Source organism: Sinohyriopsis cumingii, chromosome 5 (assembly GCF_028554795.1).
Source record: "Sinohyriopsis cumingii isolate HCF-2022 chromosome 5, ASM2855479v2, whole genome shotgun sequence".
NCBI lineage: Eukaryota > Metazoa > Mollusca > Bivalvia > Unionida > Unionidae > Sinohyriopsis > Sinohyriopsis cumingii.
This window is the reverse complement of record NC_142965.1, coordinates 95,147,341-95,171,707: the sequence shown is the minus strand read 5'-3', so window position 1 is coordinate 95,171,707 and position 24,367 is coordinate 95,147,341. Positions and strand designations below refer to the sequence as shown.

General features: G+C 37.2%; 1 protein-coding gene across 6 annotated transcripts in view; it reads right to left on the bottom strand.

Moving 5' to 3' along the window:
• LOC149799802 (uncharacterized) overlaps nucleotides 1-24,114 on the bottom strand; it is a 42,868-nt gene extending 18,754 nt beyond the window's left edge. Inside the window, exon 1 of one of the 6 annotated variants that reach the window (XM_089959200.1) lies at nucleotides 23,972-24,114. The gene's annotated coding sequence lies outside the window, so the exon portion shown is untranslated. Of the gene's footprint in view, nucleotides 1-393; nucleotides 410-478; nucleotides 691-736; nucleotides 857-2,666; nucleotides 2,688-23,971 lie in introns of those variants that run through there. The other 5 variants (XM_089959201.1, XM_089959199.1, XM_089959198.1 and 2 more) reach the window with 5 other exon arrangements.
• Nucleotides 24,115-24,367: the final 253 nt, after the last annotated feature.

The following is a 24,367-nucleotide window of genomic DNA, read 5'->3' as shown; positions in this document are numbered from 1 at the left end:
TATGCAGCACCTTACTGAGTGACTATGAACATTAGGTTGGCTTTTAAATGATACATGATACATGTACCACTTACGAAATACATTTCTTCATGTGTTTCTTTACCCTGAGAGTAAATGCGTGGTAGTGCGACTCCTCACATCAAATACTGCATTATAAAATTCTGAACAAAATTATATGTCTTTACATATGGAGACTATTCACTTAGGACGTAAACTATAAGTGACCAATGTGAATATGATTAATATTGTGTATGTTGATGCAATTTATCCAGAAATAGCAAACACGATCCTAATGGATATGAAAGCATTGATCACAACAACAAAAAATGATTTTGAAAGGAGATGCAGTTAGAGAGAATAAGGTATATGTGCAGAGAGAGAGAGAGAGATTACCGCTATTCCTTTATAGGCACCGCCTATATCAGAACAACTATTCTTACTGCATCCTTTATAAAACAATGCTAATTATAATACTCACAGTATCCACGCAGTATGCGAGCAGAAGTGAAACAGCGGTAAAGAGAAATATATAGATTTCTACTTCCTAGTCTTCTTCCTAGTCTTCAATGACAATACCTAGTCTAAACCGGTTTTGATTCAATACTAAGATACACATAAAGGTGTAATACACAGCACAGTGTATTTAAGAAGAGACATTGAAAATAGATCCACTCAGAAATGTTTTCGAAACATGATTACTTTTCCTCAAAATATGTGTTGCGGTCATAATGTCTACCTTTAAAGCTCCATTGTCCGCCTATGGTAATTTGTTGCATAGGTAAAATATTTCCTGCAGGATGGACGTGGCAAGAAAATTTAGGTCAACGTTGTGTATGACTGAAGCTAAACTACATGACTAACTAGCAGTTAAAGTCCTTGTCCGTTATTATTCATTATCTGTTTAATTGAATATAGTTACGAGCGATTATTTTGTATATTAGCCCTGTAACTTATTTCAGTGGGTGTTGTTGTTGTTGTTGTTGTAGGGTTTAACGCCATTTTTCAGCACACGATAGGCTATACATGGCGGCCAGTATTAATGGTGGAGGAAGAACCCGGGAAAACCACGGAAAGAACCATCGACCCTCGAGAAGCTACTGGCAAGCTTTCTCACATACCCACATTGGCCGAATCCGAGACTCGAACCTACACAGACAGAGGTGAGATGGCAGTGATCCGTAACGGATAGCGCTTTAGACCACTCGGCCACTCGGGGCCCCCAGTGGGTGTTAAATGTGTGGATTACATGGAATTGTTGTCATTTGATATTATTTGTCTACTTAGTTACACATGGTGTGTGTACATGCATATTTGTATGCGTTTTTCACCTTATGATTTGGTATAATGTTAATATCGGTTAGTCATACTAGTGTTTATTTATATAAGTAAATGAGAAAATAATTATAATGCGCTATTTAATAATAGGGATTTGGGGTAAACAATTTTTTACGTGTTACTCTTCCTAGGCAGTTTAAGTGCTAACGTTCAACAGTAGAAATCACTAATATATTTGTTCAAGCTATTAACCACTTGTATAAATAGCGAAATGTAATTTGCATAATTTGAAATCTTACAATGGCAAAGAAAAAATATGAATTAGAGGCATTGAAGCAAGAGCTTAACACCTAATAATTGTATCAGGCACAAGTCACCATTTCTTCTGAAATTTCAATTGCTTTGTTTTCGAATGAATAAGACAAGAACTATGTATAACGTTCATATTTAATCCTTGGCGCAAATCGAGGTAAAGGCTGAAAAAGTGTCGGCATACAAGGCATTCCAAATGCTACATAAAATGTACCATCTTTTCAGCAAATAACGAATTTATAAACCTTCACATTTATTACCTCCGCCATTTCATCGTACTTACCAATAAAATAATTGCTAATGCTACTCAGAGTGCGTCTTTATTGATACTTCTACTATTAATATTGAGAAACGCTTTCCATGCTACGCAAAGGAGAGAAAGGTTATAAGAATCAAACATACCTCCGTACACTTTCTTTCTGATAGTTATAATAATAAAACTTTCAACACTATATTCACAGGTGTTTCAAGAGAAACGTATATTGCACAGTAATTGCATTTTATCACATTTTGCATCTCATTTTCTAAATTATATCTATTTCTAGTAAGAATCGAATTTTTTTTCTTCTTTGTCATAATTCATGGTAGTATCACATAGTCGGTACACTTTTCCCACAGTGTGTGCAGTTTCATATTTTTGATATTAAACATGTGAACATATCACTTTATGTGATTCTGATTGGTCCAAAACGCCCATGAAATTATTGTGGAGATTTTTCTTTACTGATTGGCTGCAATCGTGAGAAAACTTGTTAACCCAACCTTCTATAACGTTTTGTTTTCATTGAACATTTTAGCCGCCATTTGTTTTATTTGACTCGCGAAAGCGAATCGAGAACAAATGGTCTCGTCTGTTTCAAAATTGTCAGTTTGCCCCCACATGTATTTGTTATGTCATATATAGCATATCATAACATGAAAAATGGCAAAACCTCCAAGACAAGAACAATAACAACAAGTAAAACTACCGGTATTGCTTAGGTGGGGGTGGGAATGGATGGCGGTATATCTGAAGCATGGAATCCACCCTATATACAAGTTTGGTTTAAATGTGAACGTACTAAAGTAATTAAACTCACCTTTGTTCACAGAAGGATGTAAACATAAACCGGTCTCCCCAACTGACATAACTTTATCCAACCACTTCATATTAATGCGGTAAATATGTGATGCAAGTCCGACTCAAAACGAGATTTGTTCACGACTTCTGTACAACTGTACAATCTAGTGTTCCAAATCAAATAATTACAGTAAATATGTATATTTCTGCATCCAGTAATCTTCTTTTCACAAAACTATCGAAGGAATATCATGTTTTCTTGTGATGTGGAATTACAACGTAAACACTGTCATTGTGTTGTATTGGTAAACTCAAACTCGTACTGTGCACCGTATCAAACAATGTGACATCAAACGCATTGGACATTTTGTGCTGACAAATGTTTTGTCTTTTGTAAAATGTTCTGTTTAGTTAGATGGACTCTTATTCTTTGGTTTATAGTTATCAAGATGTATAACATACTTTTACTATTTCAACTTTGTTTGGGACTATTTTTATGCACAACAAATGATAGGTACAGCATCTATCAGAATGAACGACATTATTCGTTCTTCTTTCTATTTAAATAATTTCTACTGAAATGAAACTGTGATAAAATGAATCTAAAATAGGTAATGATTTAATATTAAATTTATGAAACTCGTTTCATAAATTTAGTATTAAATCGTTGCCCTGTTGAGATCCTCTGTTTATCATATCTGCCTCTCGACCAAAGATATACATTACAGTCAAATGTTTCATTGTTTTATATATTTATATGTATATGTATGTCATTGCTAAGTCACGATATAAATAATTCTCGTTATTTTTTATATATTTTTATTTTCTCTTGTGAAGAATAAAAAAATATTACTAAACAAACACTCGGCCGATAATTTACTAGTATAAAGATAATTGTATCATTAAGGAAATAAACAACAACAGAATGATGCTGAAGTGCTCAAAACGGGGCCTAACATATAACGTGATTGCCTTATTGTACTAAACAGTATATTAGAATGTGGTGGGAGTGAGGGTGGTAGCTGCTAATTAATATTAACAATGAAAAGTATTGTGACATAATCACAAAGTATATAAATTGTCTACATTATGATTAAATGCCCCAGAATATTTTTGAGAGTAGGGTTTAAGTACAAAATCAATCAAGTATTAAGGTGCGTGAGTACAAACATGATTATATTGTGATAGATATCCTTAGTAAACAGAATGAACAATCTCGAATCCACGTCAGAAACTAAGACAACACAAACTCGCCAACCGTTTCAAGTGCGTGTCATCTACGTAAACTACATACAATAATATTACTGCTACTACTACTAATAATAATAATAATAATAATGAGATCTTCTATTAAGAAGGAGATGAACGAATATACACTTCAAAGTGTTGCATTTAAATGGTCGACTGAAATATGGAGCTGAAAGAACTGGCGGAATCTTAAGAATGGCCCTTAACTTGTCAAAAGCCTCCTGACATTTTTCAGACCAATGAAACGTATTTTTCATATTCAATAAATTTGTCAGGGTTTCAGCAATTTTTGAAAAATTGGAACACTATTTCTAATAGTGTCTAGCCACATCACAAAATCGTATTAGTAGCTTTTTACTGATGGCCAGGGAGAATTTAGAAATAGCACTTAGTTCTCTATAATAAAATCAAACTGGAGTTTGTTTGACCCAACGAATGTATTGCTCTCCATATATAACGGTGACGTTGACCTCTAAGACATAAGAGTATTTGGTATATGTCTGCTTTTGCAATAGGTGCACTTAAAAAGGATACAAGGATATCTGATCAATCTCATAAGAAACTTGATTTATAAATATTGTGCCAGATTGAGATCTGGAAGTGATGGTATTAGACTGAAATACTTATTTACCAGAAGACTGCTGAGTTGAAGAATTAATGATAAAAGAAACTTTATGAGCCAAGGAATTCGTGTTAGCTGTACGAGCAGCTGTAACAGCAGCATTAGCAAGGTAAGTCTTAATGTCACTTTTGGAGTAATTCTTGAATTATTCAGCTAATGAGAGTTTTCAGAGAGGTCCGTGATCATGACCAACTTTTCTGGCTAAGCACCACCTACGAAACAATTGTTATTTTCTCTTGCAAGTTCGACATACGTTCGTCCAGTTTCGTTTGTATAGTACCCAGACTTGTGTCAATACGCCTCAGGTACCAAGGCATAACCCTTCACGATACAGTTCTTAATCAAAACCTTGCCATACGGACAGGAAAGTGTAGATATCAAGAGTTTTGCCAAATTGTGCACGTTCTACCTTAGTCATTTATAATTTTAGGCAATTTTATTTTCAAAATATGGAATGTGTATCTACTTATTTTTATTTAAATGGAAATACCAACCTAATATTCTTAGTAACAAAACTCTGATCTTGTGTGTAAAGTGGGGATGAACTTTCCACATGCCAGCTCTAAATATTTAACTCTAAATTGGAATTCCTTTGCTTCATTTCCTTTTTGTATTCCGCGTATGCGTGCCTCTTTCTCTATCTATCCTCTTTCTGCAACTGCATTTTTCTCCCTTTTCTCTTAACCTACTTATACTTTCTTTCTGGCAGCTCAAACCTTCTAAACTCTATTTCATTCTTGTCGTATAACTTCAATTATATATATTTTAAGTTAGAGCTAGATGGAGAATAACTATTCAAGGCAAAATCACTTTGATCTAAAACTTTTAAGCCACGAGATATTATGCCAAAATATTCTCTTGTTTTCTTCGTTAAGAAGCCTTTGTATCAGAAAGATCATATTTATTGGCAAGTTGGAGGAATTCGTCCTTTTTCAAGGAGTCTACCCGTTCCTTTGCAGGAACTGAAAGAAAGTTCTCCGTATTAGATAACATTATAAAAGCTTGTCGATTTCACTAAATACGTATACGAAATAATACCTAGGACATGGAATATTCCAAAACAAGGTGAATTTAAATTTCAAGAACAAAGTTTGCTGGAATATGTAAGACAAATTTATATCCCAAGGGCGAACCCCAAAATTTCAGTTACGAATGTAGAGTATAAAACAACGTAACAGAAAAGAGCAAAAAGCAGCACGTTTTGTAAAATTCAACAAACAATTTATTTTACTAAAATATCATTTTTTTATACCTCAAATCATAAAATAAAACATTTTAAAAACTAACAATTCAAATTATATATATATATATGATAGCAGAGTAATAGTTTGTAACTTTTGAAGGTGGACAATGACGCAGAGTTACATATCCAGTAGTCTCTTGCTGGATGAATATATGATATCGTTTTTAAGTTGTACGTTACTTTTTATAACATGATAGCTTGACCATCTTTCTGGAGCCCCAACAAATACATAACAGTCTGAATTGATTGTGCCACCATACCTTGTTAATGGGGTGTATAACAGTATTACATAGTTACCGATTGTATGGGTTCATGAGGATCAACGATGTGTTGACATATTTAAAGAAAGGATGCAAGAAAGCCTAGTTCTTAGGCTGTGTTCAAAGACCCATCCTAACATTTTACTTCAAAGATATCATGTTATTAAATACACCAAAACTCAATTCAAAATCAGACAATTGAGCTGATTATTACTGTATGTTTATTAACTTAGTGTTACATTTTTTACTTCCTGTTACAATCACGCGACAATTAATAGCAACATCAGCAATAGGAGTAGTAGCAATAGCAGCAGTAGTAGTAAATTCGCTACATATTATTAGTAATGCAATTATGATATAATCTTCGTCTTCATCGTTATCGGTAGTATTAAATGTTTCTAACAATGACTTTCTCAGTTATAATCATCGCCCTAAAAAGAGAAATATATTGCTACTATTGATATTAATATTTTCTATCTCTACTTTTGTAATTTTTGAAGGTGGACAATGCCGCAAAGAATAAAAAATGCTGTCTATGAACAATAGAATATTATTTATGTGCTAACAGGATACTCTGCAGTTGACCGATAATCAAATCCCAAAACCAGTACAGAGGAGAGCCTAATTCTCTAACGAAACACCGTAGTTACACTTTGTCCGCAAAGTGTTTACATTAAACTGTTATATTACCTGTCACAATTCTTATTATTCATACTGTAAAGGTTGCTACTATTGCCACAGGAGACGGATCCAGATATAGATAAATACGGAGAGAGAGAGAGAGAGAGAGAGAGAGAGAGAGAGAGATTGAGAGAGACATAGATAGACAGAGAGAGAGTGAGATAGATAGGCAGAAAGACAGACAGACATATAGATAAATAGATAGATAGAGTGAGAGAGAAAGAGATATACAATAATATCAGTCGTGATTTTAGGGAGATTGTTGTTGTTTTTTGGGGATTGGAGAAGGGGGTATCGCTGTAATTTTATTGAGAAACATACGCTTTGCTTTTGTTCATGACCAGCTATGCAAACTTTCGCGCTGCAGTCTGTATTCAGACCTGTATGCTAACTGGCTTGTTTATGATTACCCTGTATAAAATTTCCCCAGTCCTTTCTCGTACATGTAAATGTAAGATATATAAAACCGCCTGCTTTACAATGTGGGCAATTTGGCGTGTCAATGAACAGATAAAGTCTCTGCGTCGCCTAACAAGTGTTTTGTTCGCAATTATCTAATTATATCGCTTCGTGTGATTGTTATAAAAAAGATAGGCAGGTAGTTTCTGATGCATTTAAATGGAACAGACAAACTGCTGATGAATAAGATTTCTTTAATAAAAAACTACACTTAAAGTTTGTGTTACCTATAATCAGATCATAATAATCCTCCATAAAGCATTCAGTTTGTTAAAAGGAAAAGGAAATATTTGTTCATTGTTTTCGTCTGTGCATATTATGGGTTTCATGGTGCATATCGAGTGTTTGCATGTTCTAAAAGCTGCGTAGTACTTTCATGTAATCAGAAAGTAGACTGTATGTCAATTGTCTATAAATTTATTAAATACATTGTCTCCAGCCATTGACCGAAACTACTTTGTGTACAACGGCAACCACAAAATAGATCATAGACAGATTTTTAGGTAATTTTCCTCCTGTTTATACTATTCCAGTCATGCATACAACTTCGTGTGTTGTCTTCTAGCATTACTGTAATGTATATATTATGCAATTAAAACATAATCTTGAGCACGCTAGTTATTTATAGAAACAGAAAATGCAAGGTGTGAGTGTGAGGATGTCAACCTGGGATGTTGTTGGAATAGAGAAGTGACTACGGAAAGGATCAGGTTTAATGTCATATAAATTAACTTTCGAATTAAATACAATTACTTTAAGATCAAGAAAATCGTGGAAATAAATGTATTACCTGCGGCATTAATTTCTCCAAAATCAAAGTCATTTGAAAATTATATTGAATAATAACAAAATAAAGAATAGTGTCAGATCCTCAATATGTTACCTGCACAAAACCGCTTTGATAGCCGATGTTCTGAACATTTGGTTTTCATTCTTTGTTTTACGCTTTAGCAACGTCCGGCTTTTACTAGCGAACATAAATATCTGTACGGCTTTGCTGTAATTATTTATGACCAAGGAACACATCAATTGTTATTTTCTGTTTATTCTGGATGGATGTTGCCACGCATGTCGGTCGTAAATATCTTGCAACAGCCTATTAACCATACTGTCTTATAGTCAACGAAATTAGGTACCATAAGGGAATAGAAATAATAATAATAATAATAATAATAATAATGAGGCTTTGTATAGCGCCTAATCTTTAGAAGTTATAAATGCTTTACAACATTAGACAGCAAACACAAGATAAAAAAAACATATATAATGATATGATCACAAAAATAAACACCATGAAATTAGAAAACAAAAAACATGCTGAGAATATTTAAGGTAGGAAACATTATTAGGTCTTTAAGTTTGTTCTTGCAATCGAAATAAGTGAGTTTTGAGAGCACGCTTGAATGGTATCACTGTGTCTTTGTGTCTAAGTTCAGTGGGCAATTCATTCCACGTTGCTGTGCCCTAGTATGCAAAAGAACGCTGTCCATATGACTTTGTTTTCATAGTGGGCATAATGAGTACACGATTGTCAGAAGAGGAGCGTAAGTATCTTGCTGGTGTATACACATGGGTAAGGTCGGATAGGTATGTCGAACTAGAGACCGCCAATGAAACGTAGCACAGAGAACAAATTTTGTGTTTGATTCTGGATTAAATGGATAGCCAGTGTAGGGTACAGAGCAGCGGGGAGGTGTTCTCTGATCGTGGTACTCTGAGTATGATCCGAGCAGCTGTGTTTTGAACATTTTGAAGTTTCTGGAGTAGATATTGAGATGAACCAGACAGAATTGAGTTACAATACTTGAAAGTACTAATGAACACACAAGTGTCTTAGTAGCATCAACTGAAAGATATTTGTGAATGGAGCTGATGCGTCTCAGCTCAAGATATGCAGCCTTGCATATGTTCACGACATGTTGGTGCAATGTGAGAGTACTGTCCACAGTAACACCTAGGTTTCGTACTGACTGTGTGAATTTAATGTTGGTGTTGCTGATATTTATTGTTTGAGGTAAAGGATGTGAATGAGAACGTTTTGTGTTGTGATCAGAATGACCTCAGTTTTATCATCATTCATCTGCAGCTTGTTACATGTCATCCATGATTTCACATCAGAAATGCACCTCTCTACACCTTGGATTGTAGCATCAACTTCAGTTGGGTGGCTAGATTTGTATATTTGTTTGTCATCAGCGTACAATTGGTGAGACACTGGATGATGATCTATGACACTTGAGAGCGGCTGAGTGTACCGAATGAAGAGAACATGTCTAATAACAGACCCTTGTGAAACACCACAACATAGATCAACTGGGCTGGAATCTATTCCATTTGCAAACACACTTTGTGTCCTGTTGACCAAGTATGACTTGAACCACAGTAAGGCTGTATCATGAATGCCAAATACATGCTGGAGACGGTGAAGTAATATATCATAGTCTATTGTGTCAAATGCTGCAGACAAATTAAGGAGGGTGGGGACTGTATTCTTTCCGATATCCAAAGCAGAGAGACTGTCATTAACTACTTTTAGAACAATAGTTTCATTACTGTGGCATAGGCGATATGCAGATTGTACATTGCTGAAAAGACTGTTTGAATTCAGATGACATACAAGTTGGGATAGAACAACCTTTTCTAAGATTTTTTATTTGAATGGGAAATTAGAAACTGGGCGGCAGTTCTTTAAATCGTAATGGTCTAGTGTTGGTTTCTTCAGCAGAGGTTTTACAATGGCAGTTTTAAAAAATAATGGGAATTCCCTTGATGGGAGAGAGGTATTAATAACATCAGTTAGTGAAGGCAATACTGGATCTAAGCACTCAAGCAGCAGTGATGATGGAATTGGATCAAGTTCACATGACTTTGGTGTACACTTCATCAGAAATCCATAGAGACAGACTCAAATGCTGCTGATGGTTGCCGCTCAAATTCTGTATTCCAACTGTATGGTGACGACGAGTCAACTGAAAATTTGGTGTCAAGCTTATGGTTTTTACTTTGTCACGGAAGCAATTTGCAAACATTTATTGAAGGTCGACTGGAGAGAAGGTAGTTGGAAGTGGTGTAGATTTGTTCCTTGACATTAGCTTGTTATTAATCTCGAAGAGCTCTTTGCAGCTGGAACTTTCCATGATCTTAGTAGTGTAGTGGGCTGATATTGCTGCATGGACTATATTTGTGACACTGTCTTTTCAATAGTCACTATTTTTTATTAGTGGCAATAAGAATTAAATACATATTTAACGAGGAGAGATGAACCTATTTTATCTTAATGAGTCTCGAATGACTCTGACTGGGGGCCAAAATCGGCTCCTAGTAAACCATGCTTTTCATAACAAATGGTAATAAAAGTGAATGTTTGGATATTAAGTGCAGTATGTCATTAGTGGTTTATTGCAATCTTTCTAACAAAATATTCTGGTCAGCGAAGGTTTATTTGCTTCTCTGTGCATATGCTGCTAAACGTACCCCCATCTATGAATTCAGTGTGATGAAAGGATAGCAGCACATTTAGCAAGGGTCAGATACAGAAATTAAAAGTTAATACAAATGTACTCATATTTCGTAGCCAAGTACAATAAGACAAAAGACGTTTAAATCTGTCAAGATAGTTTAGCAAATGCTACACAAATGAACGATTTTGTCTTATGTAAAGCTAACTAAAAGACTAAATAAAAAATTTCATTATATAATACTAGAATCAAATTGTGCATTGTTTATATTTCATTATTTACCATTCGTACATTTCTTTAATCTACGACCATTTCATGTGTCTTTATCACGGTGTCGTTTTTCCGCACATTAAAAAATCAGCAGTGTATCTTATCATCTACAGTCGTCTGTGAATGCACATATTACAAAATTTAACAGCCTATGTAACATCACCCTCCTAGTCTTGGCCTTTTAAAACAGACAGAAAAAGCTTACATTGTGCCACCTGACTCCACACCTAATGTGTATATGTGCTAGATAATAATGCATTACTTTGCAGTGGACATCTACTGTATTTTGTGTGTATACAGTTGTAGGGTCAGAGGGGAAGAAGATGGTCGACGGAATTAATAACAAACTGACTGGGTTATAAATTATTTAACTTGTTTCGCTGCGGGTTTTTTCAAAGTGAGAAATAAACATTTTGCTAGTATGAGTAAGTTGGTGTTTTAATTTATTATGCAATAAATATTCGTAGCAAACACATGTAGATGTCTTGCACAATACATATGGATGTTAAATCTTGTTCTACCTGTAAGAAGATAGAAGTTGAAAAACAATTTTCCTTTCGAAATCACAAAACCCCAAAAGAAGATCATGACTAGCACAAACTGCATTGTATGGCTCTTAACATTTGTGATAAGTGTCAAACTGCATCACCATATGTACAGCATTTTGCAGGAAACTGATCTGCAAGTAATACAGAGTGTGTGGCGTACTTTGCCAAAGTAATTATTTAATCAAACGACAATGTGTGTGTGTGTGTGTGTGTGCGTGAGAGAGAGAGAGAGAGAGAGAGAGTTTTTCGGAGTTAACTTTCAGTCAGGATCACATGAACCTCACAATTATTTTACACAACAAAAAACTTGTCTTATCTTTTGATAAAATAACGGTTTAGATCAGCGTTATTTGGAACAGAAGATATTGCTGTACATTAAAACATCAGCAGTAATCATTCTTTGAATATCACATGAAGTAATGTAAATGCATCAAAATAATCTCTCTCTCTCTGTCTTTCTCTCTCTCTCTCTCTCTCTCTCTCTCTCTCTCTCTCTCTCTCTCGTTCTACCTGCAGCTTGTGTTTCAGTCTATACTTTGAGGCATTACGTTACCATGTTACGCATATTAAAGCTGTATATGTAGACGGGGAACTATTGTTATAAAATACTGACAGGTATTAAATGCGATTTTCAACCTTTATACATTGAACACAATCTAAATTGGAATATTGGAGTCAGGAGTTGGGTTTTATTAATCTAGACAAAATTACATTGTTTTTTGTGCATATATGTATGTCTGAGCCTGTGATTATAACTTTTACATTAAAATTGCTGTTATCATCACATTTAAGATCACAGTATTTGAAATATAACAAATGTTGTTGTTGTGGTTATTGTTATTGTAGAATTTAACGCCATTTTTCAGCACAAGATAGGCTATATATGGCGGCCAGTATAACTAGTAGAGAAAGAATCCTGGAAAACCACGGGAAGAACCACCGACCCACGAGACGCTACTGGCAAGTTTTTCACGTACCCACGTTAGCCGTGAGTAGTGTAGTGGGGCACTTTAGCGTCAATGGAAATCCCAGTCAAAAAGGTCGTGGGCACGTTTAGCGTCAAGGGAAAATGAATATGTGGAATATTGGGCCTGTGTATCGCCAAGGGAAAGTGGGATTTTTTGTTGCATAGGGATAATATGAATGGAACAGGCGAAGTGACGTCACGGTACTGATCATTGGCAACAACGAAGCAAGGTTTTTTTCATGAATACGCGCTACTCTAAGGAGAGACAAATACAGCAGAGATATAGACACACACACACACATATAGATAAATAGATAGATAGATAGATAGATTGATAGATAGATAGAGAGAGATAGATAGAGAGAGAGAGATAGATAGATAGATAGATAGATAGATAGATAGATAGATAGATAACGCATACAACACATAGACATAGACTGATGAACATCAAACACATATAGGACAAAGAGAATAAACATCTTTTCGAGGCATATGAGTAGCCCTGAAATGTGCCTTTGTTTTTGTTTTGTTAACGTCATTCCGTCTGGTCTATTATGTTACAAACTTTACAATCCAATTTACAACACAACACTTTAAAAGAAAGAGCATAGACGTCTTCTGTGTCTTTTTTTCACTCTCTCTGTTTTTTTAATGTCTCTACTTTCACGGGATTTTCCTCGTCTTCTTCCTCACTTTCACCTCATCTTTTCTTCTTTTTTTTCTCTTTCTGGACGTGCCTGGATTCTTCCTTTTGGGAGGGTACCAATTCTTCCTGTTCTGAACCCCTCTCTTCCTCTTGGTCCTGTTGTTTTTTAGGGCATTTTGAAAACCAATGTCTTTTCTCTTGACGATGATAACAGGTATCTTTAATTGTGTCTCTTTAACACCTGTCTTGCTCTTGATGGTCTGGACACTCTGTAGCCAAATGTCCGTTATTCTTACAGATATAGCAAGTATCTTGATTTTTATCTAGACAGGAAGGGAAGTAGTCCGTCGGCTTGTCTGAAGAAAATTTTCGCATGACACCTCGCAAACGTCTGATCAGAAGTTAGAACTGTGTCGGCTCTTCCATCGTTCTGTTCGGTTTGAGAGTGAAATTAATACTAGAAGGGAAGACACCGAGCCTTTATATAGGGAAGGTACTGGTCTGACATGGTTATAGGGGACCATTTCGTTTAAAATGAAGTAATTTGACCTTTTGCAGTCAAGATGAAACAATCCCGTCATTTCGTAGAGAAAGCAGAAGAAAGTATGTAGCAGAAACGTGATTTATCTCTTCGCATAGTAGCTGAAGTCTTGGCTCAAATTCATGCAAGTGATTTTGAAGATGACATAAGTGACCCAGAATCCAGACCCAGAGAGTCTACACCAAACCAAAGTCCACCATTAACTCCTCAAAAGTACTACCACAGTTTAGAGACGGAAAAGCGCTCCACCAGAAAATTTAGGCTTACACGTACACGGTGAAATTTACAGATTTCAAGTCCGAAGTACAGTTGTATAAAGCAGAGGAGTTCATCACCGAGGTGTGTGATTCTTTGGTAACCATACGGAAAAGGCAATGTGAAGCCACCGAAAGCGATCGATTGAGACTTTCCAATTATCACGACAGTTAGGTGTCTCCCGTTTTGATCGAGTTAAGCAGCCCAGCAGAATTGATACATTCCAAAGCCATCGACAAGATTCATCACGTGCAACAATCCAACGACAAGTTTCACATCATCGATGGAAAAGCGACACTGTTCATGACACACGTGTCTCTTCCCCAAAAGACAGGACGCAAAAAGGTTTTATTGGTGGACGACTTTCTCAGCATCAAAATGAGTCTCGTCCGAATTGACAACCCTCAAGACAATATGTGTTCAGCCCGTGCCATCATCGTAGGACACAACGTATGTCGACAAAAACGACACTTTAGAATGAAAAAAGTCTGGAAAACTATTCAACAATGAGACATAGCCAAAAACGAAATGAAGCAGAACTCCTGTTACAACAAGTGGTCTATACTAAAACATACCCTATGGCATTCATGAAACATAACATTTGCAAGACGTCTTGGCTCCACGCTACAACTTGAAAATGCACCCTTAAGAAGTGCACGGACTTCTATTGTTTCGAGGCAAAGATTTCAAAGACGGAAATTACATTCACGTATATTGTCACGATGAATATTTCGATGCCGTCACCAGTATTCCTAGGATACATATATTATTTTGAGTAATGTGACTATGAGTTTAATAATAGAGATTAACACAAGCATTGTCGATCGAAATGTGAGGGATATTTGGCCATTCAATCATGTTAGGACGAAGGACAAGAATGAGTGTATAGCCCTGCTTGTCAAAGCACTTTTGTCAGAGATGCCTGTTACCAACGACATCTAAAGTCTCAAGGTTCACAGAAGAAAAGTGCTTGAAAACTGCTAAATTTGTGCCCAATTTGTGGACAAGGCACACGTACCAACAATGCCAAAGCACACGTTTGTAGAGGAAAGAAACGATGTCAAATTTGTCGGGAAATCGTAGACTTGGAAAGCGAATGTTACATTCAAAAGTACCTTTCCAAGCATCAAGAGAAAAACACTGACCAAACGAAAAGCAATATCATCTTTTTAATTTCAAATGCATGCAAGAGACCGGAATTCACGAGACGTACGCGAGGTGCATCCAAGAACCGATCTTTAGTCATTGCCCCCACTGTTGCAAGTTTCATGGAGGGCGTGAAATAAAACTCTAGGGTACCGATCACGCTGACCGATTTTGCTCAATGGATCTTACACATCATCGACGAGACGTGGAGCTAAGAGCACATCGAACGTTACGGAGATTGACATCGCCATGCCACGGTGATGGCTCACACTTTCTCGGGCAGTTTCTTTGACATACTATAAGGTACAAAGAACCGAACGTCCGAAAGTGACTTTCAACGGAGCAAAAGTAATTTTGTACAAGTGGGACAAGTGCAGTTTAAAGATTCAATGAATTCCTTGGACATGCCTTGATTCGAATGCCAAAAGGTTAGGTATGACAGAAATGACCAAACTCCATTTTCAATACCGAAGCCAATCAACACGCCGATGTACCCCATTTGCCTGAGGCTCACTAATACGAACCTGACATCATTGGCACCGCTTTATGCTCCTCCCACGCCTCAGAGAAAGGGCCTGACAACATTAGCACCGCTTGATATTACTCTCACGCTTCAGGAAGAAATGATAAAGTATTGTCGTTCCGGCATGGACATTGCACTGCGTTCCTGTGGAAAATTTCGAGAACTGTGCATGGAGCACGGAAGGATCGATCCTTAAAAGAAGATTGCACTATCACCAAAGCGTGTTACATAGTGTACCGCCAATTATTCATCCCCAGAAACCCTCTGGCTGTCATAAGCCCCCAAACGACGAACTTTGTCAAACGTCAATACTTGCTCAAAGCCCTACGCTGGCAACATTACTTGTGCAACAATGAAGACAAGTTGATCCAACATGCCCGAAACGGAGGAGTAAGACCATCGGAAGGAATTCGGTGGATGGCTGAGACTTAGAAAATCCTCATATCGTGAACGAGTTTAATGGGTTCTTATTTAACGGATGTCCCATCTGCTACTCTCAACGGCACACTAACAATCAGTTTTTACAACGTAACATGGAAGATTTGTAACAAGCCGCTTGTCAGCGGCGCTTAAAATTAGAACAGCAAGAATGCCAAGTGGTGGAAATGTGGGAACACGAGTTCGAAAACCGATCCCGAATTGAAACGCATCATGGAAAGCTACAAGTTGATAGACCCAATAAACCCTAGAGAGAGTTGTTATGGATGATGGGCGAATGCCACCTGTTTCCTGTATCACGTCAACGAGGAGAAAGGAGAATAAATCATATTTGTGGACGTGTGTTTGTTGTATCCATACGTGTGCAAATATTGTTAATCGCATTTGCTGACGAAACATATCGACGACCTGGACAACATTCAATAATTCAAAGGCTTGATTAAATGTAATGGCTTGCCTCCCTTAGTCTTATACCATCCCGTTTTACCTCACCATTGCCAAGGAAAATTGACGTTTCCCTTGTGTCGTACTTGTGCCGAAACGAGCAACCAAAACCGACCTTGTCATCAAACCCAGGAAGAACGCGCCTTGACAAGAACATGGGTCAGTGTAGAATTGTTTAAAGCAAGCTCTGGTCCTGGGATACCAACTATTAGAAGTGTACACAATTTACCATTTTCCCAAGAATGAAAAATACCACAAGGTTGACGAGACTCAGAAAGGCATTTTTGCGGACTACTTGGATGCATTTATGAAACTGAAGCAAGAATTCCGCGGCTATCCTTCCTGGTGTCACACTCCCGTAGACCAACATAAATTCAAAGAGAAATACTGAGAGTAGGAAGACATCGCCTTAGACCACATCGAGAAAAAACGAAGGAATGCGATCGTTTGTCACAGTGATCTTGAATTGTTTGTAGGGAAATATGGCACAAAGACCGTGTTTACTAATGATGGTTTATTTGTCCGATCCTTCCCGCTACTTCTAGATGACTCACAACAAAAAACAAATACATGAAACGCGTGGACGTCCTTCTTGAGGACTTGATCCTGATCAATTACGATAAAGAATTGGACTTTGTAAAAGCTGGAGATTTTGGAAATGTCATCATTGCGGCTAACGTAACAACCCATGCTTGCTTAAAATTGTACGAACTTTCAGAACTATTAGGAGATTGTGTACTGTATTTTGACAGTTGCATCTGCAGCGATCGTCTGGGTCACTGTTACCCTTACATCGAGGAGACCGTTTAGGAGTCTGGATTGACGAGCTCTCCAACGACAAGATTCTAAGATTTGTTAGCTGTGGTGCCAAAAATTAGGACTTCGAACACGGGGACAAAAAGAAGTGCACACCGAGTATGAAGTGAAAGTATTGACTCTCAGTTATCATACCAGTAGAGTGGTGAACTTTACAGTCTGGAAAGGATGGAAACTTTAAAGTGTCAACCTACGAACCGCACAAGATTGTACGTTTATCCACTCACCAAATTGTCAATCGGTCTTCAGAAAATGTGTATCAAATCGTGTACCATAAGCGAGTGCGCCTTCTTAATCACTTCACTTTACCTTATGGTATAAAAGAAATGATTCCAAGTGGATAGAGACCTACAAGAAGGAAAACTTCGACACAGCAAGAACTGAGTGAGAGACCCACTGAAAAGTCCAACTTCAAACCGTAGCATTTTCCTGTCTTCTTGTCTGACTATTGTAATTATGCCAGGCGATTGGAAACGTTTAAAAATGGCCCACGGATAGGGAAGGATTATTTACTGCGAATGTTTTAGCTAGAACAGGATTTGTCACTGTAGAGAGTAAGAACATTACACACTGTCCCGAGGAGACCTTTGTTACCAAAACACGTTGTAGAGTGACTAGTTTATATTCCATTTTGATCGTTATGATGTGTACTATAATGTTATTAACCATTTGGCTTTTATGTATTTTTGTCTTTCTTGCTGTTCCATTTTAACTTGCAATAAATGTGTCCTGAAAAAAAAGTATAAAAACTCTTGCCTTATCTGTCTTCGTGTCAGAAGTGACATTCCATACACTATCGCTACCACTACTGTCTCTGCTCCCACTTCCTCCACTTTCAAAATCATGAACGAACACTTAGATCGTTCCAGTTGGAAGTCCTTAACATGTGATTTGCCGGACCTAGAGTTTCAGACAAAACCGAATTTGTCAAACGTTTTATCGAACTCAACGGATCGTGTGTTATTACAAAGAGTGGAAATCGGCGTACAGCATCTTGCGATAAAGTCAAAGCAATTCCATCTTATTTGTGGAAGGCATTCCTGGCGAAGGCGACTGGGTCGTTTTTGACATCAGTCAAGCCCATTCAGTCATCTTCATTTATTTTGCGTATAGTGTCCCAAACTTTGTTAATAGAGGAACGAGAGTTTAAATAAGAAACATGATGCTCGTTTATTTTCTTTGATTGTGCGGCGAGCTTTGGCCCGGACAAAACGATATATACTTAAGTTTTCGGGCGTCGGACGATTGTTAAATTGTTTCTAATGGCTTCCTTACATTCCTTAATGAACCAAGGCTTTGGAGTTCTTTTACAGTTCGGTGAGGACCTGGGAATGGATTCTTCTACAATCTCGAGTAAAATAGAAGTAAAATGCTGAATAGGGTTATTAACGTTGAAAACTGTATCCTCATTCGGCCTAGTTTTACAGAGCGTTTCAAACTTAGCCCTGTCGGCCTTCTTAATATTATATTGAGGAACTGCGTCATCAATTGTAGAGTTAATGTTTTCAAGGGAGGTTGGAAAGTGCTCACTGCTGTGAAGGTCGAATCGATGCACGTGTATGTACCCATCCCTGGGTGTAAATGTACGGTGTTTTGGTGTTATATAGACGCAGATCGTCTCTAGAAATGAAGTATTCAACTTTGTGACCTCTGTCACTTATATGATTTGAGCCACATAAAATGTTATGGCGCAGGAAGTTGTTGAACAAGATTGTCTAATTCGTTTGGTACTAGGTTAGAGTTTCGTGCTATGTAAATAGAACAAAATGTAATCACTCGATGTAGAGTGAGGCTTACAGCAATGTCTTGCAAAATCTGTGTTTAAAGGGATGACGCTATGAGGGGCTTTGTTGTTCACAATAACAGAAACTCCTCCTGAGGCCCTGTCAACATTTTGGACGTAGGTGTTGAACAGGGAGTAGTTTTTAAGTGTGATGTTATCCGTATCTCTCAAGAAAGTTTCCTGAAGACATAGTACTGCAGAATTATGTTCGTTTAAAAGCAGAACAATATCATGGTAGTTTGCTTTAAGTCCTCGACAGTTCCATTGTATGATGGTTTCTTCATTATAAATTAAAATGAAGATTGTGTAGCTAGGTTAGACATATAGCGCACGGTATTTGTGTGGTTATTTCTCTGAAGGAAGTACGGGGGTGAATATTTTGTTTGTGGGTCAGAAGCTACCTTGAGCGCGTGGAGCAGTTTCTTCTGCATCCATGCTCTCAATGTCTCCAAACCTGTTATACAGTTTGTTGGGTTCACCTAACCCCTTTTGTTGCCGGTTTCCATGAAATTTGTTTTTATTCTCTGGTGGTTTCGGTGGTTGGGAATTATTAAAAGTAGTTCGAGTAGATGTCGTGTTTTGCTGTGCTTGGTAATGGGGGTGTTAGATCTTGGTGTTTAATCGGGTGTATCTGTTTGTGTTTGAGCGTCCTTTGTTGTTTTCGGATTGTTCTTCACCACAGTGGAGAAGGATGAGCCAGGATGGACTGTTTTGGCCTGAACGAGTTTTCTGGCTTCTGGATAGGGTATGTTAGATGTATATTTTACCCTCTGTATTTCCTTCTCCTGTTTCCATGTATCACAATCTTTGGAATTGGCGTGATGCTCCTTTCTAGAGTTGACACAATGCGGAGTTGCTCAACAATCAGATTCCTGATGAGAATAGTCTCCGCATCGGCCACATATTTGGCTTTTTGAGCAACGGTCTTCGTGATGGCGGTATGTCTGACACTTATAGCACTAAAGGATGCTTGGAATATAGATCTCGACCTTCACTTGCAAAAGCCAACTTTTACTACTTTGGGTACAGTTGGTTTGTTGAAGGTGAGTACAGTGGTGTTGGTGTCCTGCATATTGTTATTACGTTTAATACGTATTCTACTTACTGTAGTGACACCTTCGTTTTTCATCCCTTCAATGATATCTGTGTCGCTGACTCCAGCCAAGTCACGACAGCGAATCACGCCTTTGGAGGTATTGAGTGTGGTACAAGCGGATTAGGTCACTGGGATATCGAAGAAAGTTTTCATTTTCTTGATGTATTCAGTTTGACCTCGTCGCTCACACTCAATAAGAAGACAACCCGATTTCAATATTTTAACACTTTTTGGTGTGCCAATCGATCTTGTGATAGTTTTTTCGATAGCAAATCGAGATAGTGAGGCAAGCGGTTTTGTGGCATCTTTAGATTGTATGACCATGAAACATGGAGATGACTCCACACTACATGGTTCGTCATCTGTACGGATTTTTGTGTTGTTGTTGTTTTTTTATTTAGATTTCCATGTTGGATTGATTAAAATTCAGCACCTGTGCTCCCCGCCCACTATGGAGCCCAAATAGGGGGTACTTTTCAAGTGCCAGGGATACACGGATGCTATTATGAGTCGATGAAATTAGATATGATTAACCCGGTAAGCCACCGCATTCTAAGATATCTTCTAAGACTTGGGAAACGGAAAGCTAAAGGAATATAATACAGGGGCAACGGTGGTATCAAGAGAGATACAGGAAGAAAGATAAAGAAGGTGAGCTAGTAAATAAAGACTTCCTAGGGCTCGGGGTGACCAGCCGATTTGTCAAGACCGGGCCCATCCCGACCACCCGGCACGGGACGCAACCCACGGCAAACAGGTTGCCTCTACTTAGTCTCCTCTTACGACACGTAGTGAGGCATGTCGGGCCAATTCTACATTCCCGGACATGCAAGGGGTATTTAAGACATATATAGATTAACAGACAGACAGACAGACATAGATAGATAGATAGATAGATAGATAGATAGAGGGAGAAAATTTATGTCGATCTATGAAATGCACATTAGTTTGGGGCCAGATAACAATTAATTAGATTTCTGGAGACAGGCTCTTGTTAAATCCGTATCCTGCAAGGATCTCTAATGTTGGCGCCTAGTTATAAAAGACGGTTAATATATATATCATCCTAGATGTATGTATTTCCCTCATCGTAAAATCTAATTAGTCTAAGCTTTGCTGCAAGAGTAAAGGTACAGGGGACTCCGAGAGAAAATTTGGAAGAAATTCTCCCGTTAAACATTGGTTCATGGGACCGGATGGCTTGAATGTCGATGGACTTGAATTTGTGTATTCGCGGAACAAAAGGTAGTTAAGTCATGTAATTAATTTGATTCATTAATTTGTATAAATGAGACTAGAATGGAACTGTTATGTCTCGTATGTTAATGTGAAGTGATGAATTAGCCCTTAGGAAGTACATTAATCTTATGAAACAAGGATTGTTTTGGTCTGCCATGCTGGGGCCGACTAATAGCCTTGGGATCTGTTTAAATACCGATAGTAAGATCTGATAACTAGAGGGGAGTAATATGTCACCAGTAGGATAACCGACACAAAATTTAGGTTGTTTTCTGTTTTAAAAGGGAAAAATAGCTCTTCAGACGTATTCCCCGACGTATCCTCAGATATACCTACGTACTGACGTATCCAAGTATATGTGTATCAACCTGCATACTTATCCACCTACCCAAACAAAGTTTGAAGGCCGAAGGGAGGTGATGCAGTAGGAAGGTTGGAGAGTAAAAGGAAAAGGAAAGAAAAGGTGAAAGGACAGTGAACAGCTACATTGAAATTGAAGTCACCAGAGCTAAACAGGTTATGCAATTGTATAAGGCAATGACTTCAATTGTTCACTCGATCGTATGATGAACAAATTCTATCAGTGAAATAGATCGGCTATTTTTTAATATATTTGTGTTTTGAAATTTTCTGTGAAAGATTTATTGCTAAAAGAAGTGTATCTTCCTAGTGTTTTGTATTATCACCATTGTTTATGTAATTGATTAAATTTTTAATTTTTAATGTAGGAGGGCTCGAGACGTTCTGCTCAGATCTGTATTGATTCTACCTTTAAGTATACTCCATCCGGGCAAAAACAATGAGGACGATCATCTCTTAGATAAAGAGAACCGAATAAAGCTGACACCTTGAAAGAAGGTAAAATCTATATTTCTATATTGGATTTTCAAAAGAAGTTGTGTTGATACTAAAGCTTTTCCTTAATCTACGATGTTTTTCATATATATGAATATAAATAGCTGAGGGGGGGGGGTTGTTTCGTTTATTGTGGGGTTTTTAGGGACGGGGTTGGCGGGTGATTTTTTATTGCAATACTCCGATTTCAAAACCTGCGCTTTGCTTTATGTCATGAATAACTATGCAAACATCCTTCCTGCATTTTGTATTCAGATCTCTCTAATAACATGTTTTGAGTAAAATTCCCACAGTCTTTTCTCGCGCAGGTGAAAGAAAGAAATATTAAACCACCTGCAATTCAATGGGAGCAATTCGGCGTTTCAGTAAATACGCAGATAATGCCTGGCGTGCACAAGTTCTTTGTTCGCGTTATCTAATTATATTGCCTTGTGTGATGTCGCATTCACATTTCCAGGTACAATTTCAACCCTTAACCTAAATTTGCGTGCGCTTCAATGGAGCGTACAAGATGTTGATGAATACAATTTTTAAAACTTGACTAGATTTAAGCTGTGTGTTGCCTATAACCAAATCATAATAGCCCTCCGTAAAGCTTGAAATTTGATAGACGACAATGGCGATATTTGTTGTGCGTAATTCTTTGCAATTGATGTCATGGTGCAGATTGTCAATAAATCTGAGTATCGCTTTCAAGTAATCAAAAGGTAGAGCTGCAATGACATTTGCCCATGAATTACAAATTTAAACGTGTGTATGAAGAAACTGTAACATGCTTATTTTTTAATGAAACTTGCAGATCAAAATAAGTCATGATGGATCAAATATGCATCAATGAAGCATCAAGGATTAATTAACTTTGAATTGTGTTGTCTTTTTATTTCATGAGAAACATATTTCTGGACAATTGTAATCAAAATCTGATAATTTTTTAAATTTGGAAATTGAGTTATTGATTATATACTATGGAAGTATTTCACTTATTGTTTGGTTAATCAAAAACGGACATGGTGCGTGAATAAGCTTGTGACATTTGAAATCACCATGGTGAAATTGCATGAGAATATTACATAGAAAGAAAACATCTCGTCCGCTGTTTTACATACTTGTATTACCTTCATTTCCCAGCAGAGTGCCCAATACAATTCATTGCCCAATGTACAATTTGTATAAACTTAATTCAAATGGAGCCTCATGCAGCACTATATATATGTGTGTGTGCGTGTTATCTTCCATGTCCTGTATCTCATGAACCTGATCGAAATGGTTCACATACAATTAAATGCCCGTTACATAACCTCAGTTTAATCCAGACTATAAGTGAGTGGCACAAAATAATTGTTGAACGCCTGTAAAATACATTATTATATGCGCATTTTTCCCCGTTAACCTTACATTGTCAGAATCGTGCAATATTACCCGATACTGAACTCGCTCGCCAATACACATGTGGCATTCACGTGCATAAAGGAACTACTTTCTATTGAAAACAAACAATGGACGCAGACGCCAGCACTTTTGATTTGTTCACAAATAACGTACACTCGCGTAAGCTTTACGTTGTGGTTGTTTAAATTTGTTTCTGAATGAACTAAAACAGGTGTTTCGTGGACTGCCGCATACCAGCTGCTTTGACACATTCCGCGTTAATACAATGTTTCGGATTTAGGCTAGCTACAGTATACGATAGACGCAAGAAAGGGTCCTTACAAATAACATACAAGTGATAAGTCATACACTGTCTTCTTTAGCAGGTGATAAGAATAGCCAAAAAATATATACTTACAGTTTTACATCCTGAATTTCCTCAAAATGTACTTTCATAGTTCTGCAAATAAGAATTACATGAGCCATATCATAGGTTCTCAATCTTGATTACACATTTCAAAATTGTACTGTACTTTCGATGATAAGTGCAATTACATCCTCCTCACTGCACTCAAAATGAAATAAGCATTACATTCCATAGCGTCGTTTTGATAATATCAATTGAAAGACTTCATATTTTCCCACATTATGATTTCAAATATTCAATGAGAGAACTGACAATTCCCACAACAGTATACTTTTGCTACTTTGCATAAAAGCACCAAACCAAAATAATCCTCTTTTTTGGTAATTCGATTTGTGTATTAAATAACTGGACAACAAAAGTTCTCAAAACCCGCTTGAAATGTGGTAA